We start from the raw sequence: 13,253 nt of genomic DNA, 5'->3' as shown, positions 1-13,253 counted from the left end.
GAACAATAGAACTGTTAAGATGGGTTCGGTAAATGCTAATATGACACTAATGGGGTTCAGTGCCTCAAAAAAATGTTAAGAATCACTGTTTCAGGATTAAACAATCAAACTCATTCTTAACTTCATTTAGCCGTTCTTTGTTTTTTCTGAGAGATAATCCTTAAGAAATACACCTGTCACTCATCTTTACACTCCCTCTTTCTCACTGTCTATATCTCTCTATCTCTTAGTCTCCTGTCTCTCTCTCTCTCTCTCTACACACACACAGTGGCGTAGCGAGGTCGGGTGTCACCCGGTGCGGCACTTAATGGTGTCACCCCTCCCCCCAGAGGCGTAGCGATCCTTCCCGGGGACAAACTTTCGATTTGCACCCCCCATCAAACTTTCTTTCAATTTGCACCCCCCCCCCCTCAAACTTTCGATTTGCACCCCCACCCCTCAAACTTTCGATTTGTTTGCACCCCTACCCCTCAAATTTTTCTCCATATATTTTGGTATTTTTTGCCTTGGTGTCACCCCCCCCCCTTAAATGGTGTCACCCGGTGCGGTCCGCACCCCCCGCCCCCCCCCCCCTCGCTACGCCTCTACACACACACACACGCACACACGCACACACACATATATATATATATATATATATATATATATATATATATATATATATATATATATATATATATATATATATATATATATATATATATATATATATATATATATATATATATATATATATATATATATATATAAATATATATATATATATATATACAGATGTAAACATGAATGCATGTGGGAACTGTTTATAAAATACCCCCCGAAGGACTGAGTATATTTTGTATCGAGCCTCCTAAATGTCGCGGGAGTGGGCTCCAGCCATCAAAAACTAATCAAGGCCCGGAGGGTAGGGAGTTGAATGAGGGCACCATTAGGTTGTCGCCCGGACACACGTCAGATCAAATTACCGCGGACACCTCCCGAGCAGGGCTATTCATATTTTAACAGCCATTGCGCGCGACCGTATGCAAATTGTTTTTTTTTCCCTACGCCCAGCATTTCGATGACTTAATTCTGATTTATTTTTAGACATTGATTCCGCAATTTCAGGAGTCTGTTGGTCCCGGGTGATAAGCTTTCGTATGTGTTGTGTTGTTGACTGTGTTGTTGCATTCAGTTTTGGTTCTTGACGTCGCATCTTCGGAAGTGGTTTTTTATTGTCCTTTCAAACTGAGTTTTTTGTGTGCGCGTGATAGGGGTACTCACTCTAGGGGAAATGACGTCAGAGACTTTAGTATTTCAGGGGCTTTTGTTCATTCTTACCTCAGGTACGTTATGCAATAATTTTTTTTGGAGATCAGGTATTTGAACGTAAAGGATAGGCCTACATTTTTTAATGTCCTGCTTTACTTACATTTTCTGACTTGTGAAAAAAATTTTAAACCTGAGATCTGCCATTTTAATAACAAGAAACAAAATTTCTTACTTCAGAATTTTCTAAAAGGTTTTTTTCTTGTTTAAAATACTTTACTTACTGCAATCGAAATTCTTCAAGTTTTGAATACTTTTTTCAAACACTGGGGGGGGGGGGTTAATTAAATTTTCGAGGGGGAGGGAGCGGACACTGGTAAAAGTATATATTTTCTATATAAATTCTATTTTTTTTCTGGGGGGGGGGTTAGGAAGGAGGTAGACGTGCTGCTTGGGAGGGGGGAGGTGCCTGAAAGAAAAATACGACTCATGGTTCTTTAGTTTTTGGCAATTTTTTTTTAATCAAGCTAGAAACACGCTCGCTCTTAATTCTATAATTTTTATTTTAAGGTTTTACTTTTAATTATTGTTTCCATTTTCTACTATATATATATATATATATATATATATATATATATATATATATATATATATATATATATATATATATATATATGTATATATATATATATATATATATATATATATATATATATATATATATATATATATATATATATATATATATATATATATATATGGTCCACAGTTTCGTGTGTGACAGACAAGACACCTGTCTCGATAGCCGTGGTCTCGAGTGACAAGACACAGACGCGTCTTAGACTTTTACGTGACTCACCCAAGTCTTTGGTGGCTAGACTCAACTCGTTGTACGTGGGCGGCAGGGTGAGTAGATTATAAGTCGTGTTGGGCATATTAGGATAAGTATATTGTATGAGCTGGACTGCTAACCCGTAAGTCTCGAGTTCGAATCCGGGTTCAAATCCGTGTGTTGTAAAGTGAGTTTATGTACAGGGTCGACGCTGAACGTTGAACAAAAGAGGACGACGATCCAATAGAGAACACAGAGCGACGATACGATATCTCATCTTTTATTATATACAATACCATTTCCTAACACAACGACAACACGACAAAGACTGACAATTTCAGTCGTCCTACCTCGTTCGTGACGTTCAGCATCGACCCTGTACAGAAACTCGCTTTACAACACAGTGGACCGTCCTTGAGTCCAACTTACTCTGATGGATACCAAACTCAGGTTAGGGAAAGTAAAGGCGGCTGGGTATAGTGCTGTCCACGGTGACAGGACAAATGATCTCAGGACAAATGATCTCAGAAAAAATATCTCAGACAAAATATCTCACGGACAAATGATCTCAGGACAAATGATCTCAGGACAAATGATCTCAAGGACAAATGATCTCACGGACAAAAGATACCAGGACAAAATATATCAGGACAAATGATACCATGGACAATTGATCTCAGACAAAATATCTCAGACAAAATATCTCACACCTAAATTTTAATAGTGTATTGGGTGATTTTAGTTAATTTGAACAATTTTTATTAACTGTCGTATGGTTTTGTTTAATATGTTTAATATTGTTTATAGGCCCATATGATAATTGTAAGAAATGTTTGCCGTATAAATTTATCATATTGCACTTTTAAAATTGTATATTGCATTTTAAAATTAGGATTATTACTATAGAAGATTAAAGAAATTGTTCGATAGACAGCGTAGGCGGGCTTGCCAAACATGAGACAATCCAACCATGTCAGGTGGACGAAACTAGATCAAAGAAGATGAAATAACAATAGAGAAACACCTTCGTATCAAGGTGGCCGCCCGCTTTGATGGTAGAGGCATGCCTTAAGGGAAAGACATCCACCCTTCATGAACAATACAACTAATAGCTAAATTCAATAGTTATGCGTCGGTCACACCTTAGTGATCAGGTGACTAATGCTTATTTAAGACAAACAGCGGTCATCGCGGAGTTAGAACATGTCGAGCAAGAGTTCACACAATACACGATCTCATAGTATTGGAGAGGTGTGATCATAACGATGTACTGTCAGCAAAGAAACGTAAACGTTATGTTTGTGTTGATCATGCAATAAAAACAATAATTTTACGTTACGAACCTAGAGACCCATTAACATTTTTGAAAGATATTTCGCATGTTTTAAACATTATTGTTGTATAGCTACCGATACTTTGTTTTATACATTATCATTTATCATACCTTTCAGGCTAAAGGAGAAAGTTTGTTTTAATTTTTATTTTTGCAAATAAATCAAAGGCCATTACAAAGATTAAGTTAAATAAATCTTTTGAAGGTTTGTTAAGTTTAACAAATTTATTTTATTCACAATTATGATGCGTAAAGAAAGTAAACAAAACCATATTGACAGTCAATTTAAAAAAAAGTTCAAATGAACTAAAATCATTGTGCATACTATCAACATTTTGCTGTGAGATATTTTGTCTGAGATATTTTGTCTGAGATCATTTGTCCATGATATCATTTGTCCTGATATATTTTGTCCTGGTATCTTTTGTCCTTGAGATCATTTGTCCTTGAGATCATTTGTCCTGAGATCATTTGTCCTGAGATCATTTGTCCGTGAGATATTTTGTCTGAGATATTTTGTCTGAGATCATTTGTCCTGAGATCATTTGTCATGGAACCCTGTCCACACTATCTCTTCATATGCCGAGGTCACAGAAATAAGTGAACTCTACTTCACTTGCCCCATAGACCGTCAGGTTTGGAAGGGAAACTTTTATATTGTATGTCGTGCTAGGCATATTGGGGTGATTAGATTCTGACTGAGTAGACTATATGTTAACGTAGGCAGACGATATGTGTACATATCAGTGAGGAAACATTCTCCTCATTATCATGACGCCAACCCCATCACCCTACCACCACTAAAACCAGCCACACAGTGAGGATCATCCCACACATTCATGCCCCACTACCATCACAATGAGGACCCACCCTCACAACTTTTACCGTACCCACAATGGGACGACAGCCTCCCCTCCCACCCCCCCCCCCCCCCCCACCCCCAATTGCACTACTAACCATTACAATCTGAATATATACCGACTTAACCCCCCTACACCCCTACATTCACACCCACCCCAAAAACACACACACACACACACACAACTCTCCCCCCACCCCCCCAACACACAGACACACAACTCTTCCCCCATTAGCCACGTTGTGTTTTGATATACTTGAGTTGTCGTTAACTATTTATAAATGGTCGCTGTGTTCAGGTACCCGGGATGAAATCATTTATAGCAGTTATTAGGTCTGTGTTTGTATGTGTAAATAAACAACATTCAAGCTTCCACCGCGTATACCAGTTGTCTCTACCACAAGTACTTTGTGACTCTACCACAGGTACTTTGTGACTCTACCACAGGTACTTTGTGACTCTACCACAGGTACTTTGTGACTCTATCACATGTGCTTTATGACTCTACCACAGGTACTTTGTGACTCTACCACAGGTACTTTGTGACTCTACCACATTTACTTTGTGCTCAGCCTCGCCTACACCGATTTCTCTCCACCTTCGATACCATATCACCGATACCAATGGGCCTCCACCGTCGCTAGCAATCTATCCAATCTATCCCCACCACCGATACCAATCTATCCCCACCACCGATACCAATCTATCCCCACCACCGATACCAATCTATCCCCACCACCGATACCAATCTATCCCCACCACCGATACCAATCTATCCCCACCACCGATACCAATCTATCCCCACCACCGATACCAATCTACCCCCACCACCGATTCCAATCTACCCCCACCACCACCGATACCAATCTATCCCCACCACCACCGATACCAATCTATCCCCACCACCGATACCAATCTATCCCCACCACCGATACCAATCTATCCCCACCAACGATACCAATCTATCCCCACCACCGATACCAATCTATCCCCACCACCAATACCAATCTATCCCCACCACCGATACCAATCTATCCCCATCACCGATACCAATCTACCCCCACCAACGATACCACTCTATCCCCACCACCGATACCAATATATCCCCACCAACGATACCAATCTATCCCCACCACCACCGATACCAATCTACCCCCACCACCAATACCAATATATCCCCACCAACGATACCACCTACCCCCAGCACCGATACCACCCTACCCCCACCACCGATACCAATCTATCCCCACCACCGATACCATTCTATCCCCACCACCGATACCAATCTATCCCCACCACCACCGATACCATCTACCCCCACCACCGATACCTATCTATCCCCACCACCGATACCAATCTATCCCCACCACCGATACCAATCTATCCCCACCACCACCGATACCATCTACCCCCACCACCGATACCTATCTATCCCCACCACCAATACCAACGTGCCTCTACTTTCAGAGCGAAGAGATTGCAAGAGCTCCCGCTATCTCCAATGAATGGATCGTCCTTGCTTTTGATGTCAGACGGCGCGAATATTTCGTCATCGACCGGAAGTCTTCCAAACTTTTGGTACAGTGATTGTTTTTTAGCGCAATTTCCATTCTAGAGAATTGCGTTTATTAACCCGTCATTTCTGGATGTATGAATGTATGAATGAATGGATGGATGGATGGATGGATGTGTGTCCGCAGCTTTAAGTCGTATCTCCTCCTCAACGAAGCAATATCGATGACTAGTTCCAAAAGCAATTATGTTAAGCAAGTTACGAGGATGAACATAGGCCATAAAAGTTCCGGGTTTCTTTCATGGATTTCCCGGAAAAGCCAAAAAAACCTCGAAAAAAAGAAGTTTTTGGCCCATATCTCGGCAACCAGACCACTTAGCGACTTGAAACATGTACCAATCGATTTCTGTCATAATTTAGAACAATATTGCCGAAGAAAGTTTTCAAAAATATCCTTTCGTTCGGTCACAAAAAATTTTTTGAATTAATTAAAATTTGGACCGAATTAGTAGGCATATTTATCCAACCACACCACACGCGTCATCACGTTCAATAGCTGCGCCATCACGTTCAATAGCTGCGTCATCACGTTCAGTAGGCGCGCAATGGTTTTTAGTCATGTAACTCTATTGTAAATAAAACATGTAAAATACTGAAAAAAAAATTAATAAAAAACGTTTTAATAACTAACCAATGGTTTTACTAACCCTGCTCTTGATTTACGCTACGACAGAGCTATTTTTAGATAACATAAGGAAATTGCGCTTAAATGTCACTAGACTTTTTAATTAACTGGTTTTTTCATTCTATGAGCAGAGTTTCTTCCAGGCATCTCTTCGGGGGGGGGGGGGCGAAGCATGTATTTTAACAAGTGACAGCATGTATTTTAACAAGTATTTTAACAAGTGACAGCACGTACGTATTATAACAAGTGACAGCACGTATTTTACCAACCTACAGGTCGTGATCGACTTCCCTGGATATGTGAACAGGACACGTCTGTTGTTTGACGGCATCTCCAAGAGAGTCACTAGTAAGTGCTCACACTTTTAATGTTTGTATGAACTGGTTGGAATAAAAAAAAAATTTTAATTACAATCAGATCAGAGAGTTATAGATTAGTAAGTGCTCACACTTTTAATGTTTGCATGAACTGACTGGAATTAAAAATAATTTTAATAATTACATTCAGATCATTAACATTTCGGACGCTGGTATGGTAATACTAAATTCTATATGTGGTTGCCGTATGTTTGGTTTTTTTACGTTATTTTTCCGAAAAGTTACTTCGACTTTATTTATTTATTTTTGTTGGGTTGTAAAGTTAGTCGTAAATATTTTTTGGTCAAGTGAAAATGTAAAGGACATAATAAGTGAAAATGGGTTGCGTCTGGTATTTGATTTGGCGGAACAAAGAAAACATAGGACAAACAACACAATGTACAACACTCCCATATAGTTTAGGTCCTTAGTTCAAAGATAATAGCAGTTTCTTTGATTAAATGCACCTCAACAGTTATCGGTGTTAAACGCGTTACATTTGGCGTTATTTTTTTTTTACCTAGTTGTATAAATTATATGCGCTTTAAGAAGTAGCGTACGATTTGATGTAGGTGTTACACCTCATTTTTGGATTTGGCGTTTGAAGGGTTAACTTGTATTGAATCAGGTATTGGATCATACACATAAATGGTTGGCTTTGATTAACTTTTCATTTAGACCTGGCGTTTGAAGGGTTAAACTGTATTGAATCACGTATTCGATCTAACACATAACATAATCGATTCCTTCAGACGTGTCATTTGAAGGGTTAACTTGTATTAAATCAGGTATTTGATCTTGTACATAACATAATCGATTCCTTGAGAACTGGGATTTAAAGGGTTAACTTGTATTGAATCAAGTATTCGATACAGCACATAATATAATCGATTCCTTGAGACCTGGCATTTAAAGGGTTAACTTGTATTGAATCAGGTATTCGATCATACACAAAAATGGTTGGCTTTGATTAACTTTTCCTTTAGTCCTGGCATTGGAATAGTTCAACTGTATTGAAATAGGTATTCGATCTAACACATAACATAATCGATTCCTTCAGACATGTCATTTAAAGGGTTAACTTGTATTGAATCAAGTATTCGATCTAGCACATAACATAATCGATTCCTCCAGACCTGTTATTTAAAGGGTTAACTTGTATTGAATCAGGTAATCGATCTTGCACATAACATAATCGCTTCCCCCAGACCTGGCCTACGATTGGCTGAGGAGACACCTGTACTGGGCAGACCCCTCCTACCAGGCCATCTACCGTCTGGACATCTCCCACCTGTGTGAGGGCACCACCTGTCTTCCCTTCCCCTACCAGGACAGGCGGGGGTCAAGGCCGGACCAGCCTCGCCGGGGAATCCTGACCACTGTGATAGGGACGGGCTTGGCGGTGCCGTGTGACTTGATGGTGGACCCCTTACAAAGGTGAGTCTACGGGGTGTTGGGATCATTGGGGTGGTTGACCCCTTACAAAGGTTAGTCTAGGGGTGTTGGGATCACTGGGATGGTGGACCACTTTACAAAGGTGAGTCTAGGGGGTGTTGGGGGTCGCTGTGATTGGTTGACCCTTTACAAAGGTGAGTCTAGGGAATGTTGGGGTCGCTACGGGTGTTTGACCCCTTACAAAGGTGAGTCTAGGGGTGTTTTGACCCTTTTATGATGGACCCCAAACAATGATTAGCCTGGTGTTGTTGGGATCCCTTTGATGATCGACCCCATACAACGCTAATTCTTGGGGTGTTTTGATCCTTGTATTGTGGACCCAATACAAAGTTTAGTCTGGGGTCGTTGGGATCACTGGGATTGTTAGACCTCTTCAATGGTGAGTCCCTGAATCTTGGTGTGGGCTGATGTTTTTGTTTTTTATGCTATGCCCTGGCAAATGTTGATAGAATTGATATGTAAGAAATGGTTTGTCTGTTGTATGCAGAGGTATTGCGACCCCTCACGGCGCCCGGGACAAACTTTCAATTTGGCGCCCATCCCCCCCCCCCCCCACATATATTTTTTATGTTTATAATTCAAAACTGCAGCTAAAATGAGCTTTTAATCTTTTTCAAACCCATTTTGGCGCCCCTTGGGTCGGCGCCCGGGGATATATGTACCCCCCTTTCCGCCCCTGCCCCCCCCAACCCCCCCCCCTTCCCCTTCGCTACGCCTCTGGTTGTATGGCCTGCCCCAATCCATTCTGAGATTGTCTGATTTAGAACTAAGAAATGCCAGAGAAATTTCGCTAGGTACACCTGGGTCCACCCATTTCTAATATATTCTGTGACAGTAGAACATATTCATAGAACTGTCTACACTATATGCAGTCTACATTATATGCAGTCTACACTATATGCAGTCTACACTATATGCAGTCTACACTATATGCAGTCTACACTATATGCAGTCTACACTATATGCAGTCTACACTATATGCAGTCTACATTATATGCAGTCTACACTAGATACAGTCTACACTATGTGCAGTCTACACTATGTGCAGTCTACACTATATGCAGTCTACACTATGTGCAGTCTACACTATATGCAGTCTACACTATGTGCAGTCTACACTATATGCAGTCTACACTATGTGCAGTCTACACTATATGCAGTCTACACTATGTGCAGTCTACACTATATGCAGTCTACACTATATGCAGTATACACTATGTGTAGTATACACTATGTGTGGTATACACTATGTGTAGTATACACTATCTTTGCTAATATAAAATGTGACAGTAGAACATATTATTAGTGCAATTGTCTTTTGCTACACCGATGTACTCTAATTCATCTTCCTTATGGACATGTATGTCTAGTAAAACACATTTTTATCAACTCGTATGTTGTTTGTTTATGCCACTTTATAAATCACCACTGCTAAACAACCCAAATAAATATAGCCATAATAGACCCAAAACGCCACAAATCCTCTGTAAGTCATGTATATTACGTCACGCAACAACATGGAGTCTACAGTGCTATTTATAACCAACCAATCACATTCAGGGTTCTGTACTGGGTGGATGACGACAAGGAGCAGACGCCAGCCATTCACAAGTCGACCTTGAACGGGGAGAACCGATCTAGTCTCGTGACGGGTCTCATACGACCCACGGGTCTGACCCTGGACTTCGCCACCAACACGTAGGTTACGACCCAGACGTCGATGAAATTCAATTGGTGGATGTTAGTCGTCGTCTGGTTAATTAAAATGTAAAGTATGGAAATGTGAATTTTAGAAAAGTAGGCAATTCAGGCTAAATAGAGAGAGAATATACAATTATCAAGATAGCTTGAACACAGAGGCGTAGCGACCCTTCCCGGCGCCCGGGAGCAAACTTAACTTTCGATTTGCACCCACCCCCTCAAACTTTCGATTTGTACCACCCCATCAAACTTTCGATTTGCACCCCCCCCCCACCTCAAACTTTCGATTACTTTTTCCAACCCATTTTGGCGCCCCATAAGGTCAGCGCCCGGGGACATATGTCCCGTCCCCCCCTGCACCACCCCCCCCCCCCCCTCGCCCATCGCTACGCCTCTGCTTGAACATGTTTAGTCATTTGGCCTCAAACAATCTACTACACGAATGGTGTGTAGAATCTAATAGTACCAGAATGGAGTGTAGAATCTAATAGTACCAGAATGGTGTGTATAATCTAATAGTACCAGAATGGTGTGTAGAATATAATAGTACCAGAATGGTGTGTAGAATATAATAATACCAGAATGGAGTGTAGAATCTAATAGTACCAGAATGGTGTGTAAAATATATAGCCTGCTATAGGGCGTATACTGTAAACAGCTTTTAATTAAGCGAAAGTACAAAGTTCATTTGTAGAAAAAAAACTAGATCGATAACCGCCATCAATCCCAACGACATCAAGTCAAGCTCTAAGCTACTGACATGTGTCATGTTATAGATGTTAGTTTTAACGCTCGGCGTATATCAATGACATGTTTATTTTAGCGTGATAGCCGTTATGACATCCCGTCTAACTCGTCCTCTATCAAGTGACAATTGACCTGTATCATGTGATGATTGTCCTGTGTGATTTGATGAACACATAGTCGATGGTCACGTGATGAGTCTCATGTTTTTTGCATCACTTGGTCGAAGTACAGATTCACCTGCGTAATGTAATGTCACGTGATGATTGCTGTACTGCCCCGTACCTCGTGATCTTTTGTCTTGTGACACCTCACCAAAAGACCTGGGTACCTCATGGCCTTTTGTCTTTTAAGACGTCACTTCCTGTCCTGTACCATGTGACATTATTACCTGTACCTCGTGGCCTTTTGTCTTGTAGCATGTTACATTGAGACCTGTGCCACGTGACATTAAGACTTGTACCACGTGAACTACTCCCCTCTACCACGTGACATCATAACCTGTACCACGTGACATCGTGACCTGTACCACGTGACATCATGACCTGTACCACGTGACCTACTCCCCTGTACCACGTGACATCGTGACTTGTACCACGTGACATTATGACCTGTACCACGTGACATCATGATCTGTACCACGTGACCTACTCCACTGTACCAGGTGACATCATGACCTGTACCACGTGACATTATGACCTGTACCACGTGACATCATGACCTGTACCACGTGACCTACTCCACTGTACCAGGTGACATCATGACCTGTACCACGTGACATCATGACCTTTACCACGTGACATCATGACTTGCACCAAATTACCTACTCCCTGTACCACATAACCTACTCCACTGTACCACGTGACATCATGACATATACCACGTGACATCATGACATGTACCATGTGACCTACTCCACTGTACCACATAACCTACTCCCCTGTACCACGTGACATCATGACCTGTACCACGTGACCTACTGCACTATACCACGTGACATCATGACCTGGCCACGTGACTACTCCCCTGTACCACGTGACATCATGACCTGTACCACGTGACCTACTCCACTGTACCTCGTGACCTACTCCCATGTACCACGTGACCTACTCTTCCCGTCCAGCCTGTACTGGGTGGAGAGACTCCCCGGGCTCTCCGTCGTCAACAAGTGCCACCTCAACAACCACACGTGCATCCCCGTGCGCGTGAGTACAGTGTACGACAGCTACCTATTCGACCTTGACTTTCATCAGGTGAGCATGTTTGTCTTACATAACGTTTAAAGCGCTAATGGCCAATTAGCGCAGATCCTGCTTGATATTTTATACGAGAATATTAAAATTCAGAAACAGTGAACTTTGACCCTGATCATCATTGCTAACTTCACTGAGGCAGAAAGTGAAGGGGGGGGGGGTTGAAAAGCGTGTATCACAATACATTCGTTTATAACTAACGTTAAAATAAAATATAAACTCTCAATATTTTTACCATGGTGCCTACTTTCTTATTATATGTTAAATTTAAAAAAACATTTTTTCTAAACTTGACATTTGTTCAAGTGGGTGAAATTAAAGTTAGAAAAATGATGGGGAAAATTTTAGCTTTTTTTTTTATTTTTAAAAAGACAAATCAATATTTAACATGCTTGCCACGTTATTTAATTAACAACGATTCCATTTTTTTTTAATTAAAATTATTTTTAATAAACGAAATTATTTTTCAATTCAAAACATTTTTGTGAGCTCGAAGAGTTGTATTTTCAGGATTTTCTCGTTTCAAGTGACGTCACCGGGAACCGCCTAATTTTAATCGACACAAAAAGCGAGCAGATTTTACGACAGAACTGGCCAGGTTCAACCTACGGCGTCTGTGTAGCGGCCGAGGAAAGACAACCCTGGATTGGTAACACGACAAACAATAATTCATGGGTTACCTCCCCTGTTTTTTGTTTTGTTTTGTTTTGTTGAGGTTGAGTCGGTAAAGCTTAATAAGGTTGCTAAGCTGAAAATAATGGAGTTCGTTCCCCTGGCAGATGAGGCTCGTTGACCGGGGACAGTAACCTATCTAGGAGAGACAACTCCAAAATCAAACAACTGCTGCCTTGTTGTTTGATCTTGGTTAGACAAAGGCTATGGAAGCAAATCCAAAAAGAAAAGCAGGCTGAAATCAGCGTAAATGTAATACTTTATATTGTTGGAGGGAATACCCTCCAGCATTAAAAATTAATAATAAAAAAAAGAAGTAGAAGGAAAGAAGAAGAAACAATTTGTCACGATGATGTACACGGTTGTAAATGTGTCTGATAAGGGAACTAAGTTCACCGAATTATGATTATGATTAAGCAGTCTAGCGCTCTACCGCATACATTTAAATACGAAATCATTTTATTTTTTCTAGAACTCCCTAAAACAGACTACAAGAAGCCAGACCCAGACAACGGTGACGTCATTCAGGACGCAGCAAAAGTAGGCGTGGTCTTCCTGGCATCTGAGAAACATGGCATCTTTGTGGCGCCGAAAACGTTCAC

The 13,253-nt window shown here is 41.0% G+C and overlaps 1 long non-coding RNA gene across 1 annotated transcript; it reads left to right on the top strand.

Annotated features, from left to right (window-relative positions):
- The first annotated feature begins 11,878 nt into the window (after positions 1-11,878).
- On the top strand, positions 11,879-13,187 carry LOC131940440 (uncharacterized). Its single transcript, XR_009386544.1, has 3 exons — positions 11,879-11,979; positions 12,490-12,628; positions 13,124-13,187. It is a non-coding gene; the product is annotated as an uncharacterized LOC131940440 (long non-coding RNA).
- The last annotated feature ends 66 nt before the right edge of the window (positions 13,188-13,253 follow it).

This window comes from Physella acuta, unplaced genomic scaffold (genome assembly GCF_028476545.2).
Source record: "Physella acuta isolate Inbredline_101_S28 unplaced genomic scaffold, ASM2847654v3 ptg000317l, whole genome shotgun sequence".
In the NCBI taxonomy this organism is placed as follows: Eukaryota; Metazoa; Mollusca; class Gastropoda; family Physidae; genus Physella; species Physella acuta.
Note: the sequence above shows the minus strand (reverse complement) of the source record. Positions and strands in the feature narration are given on the sequence as shown.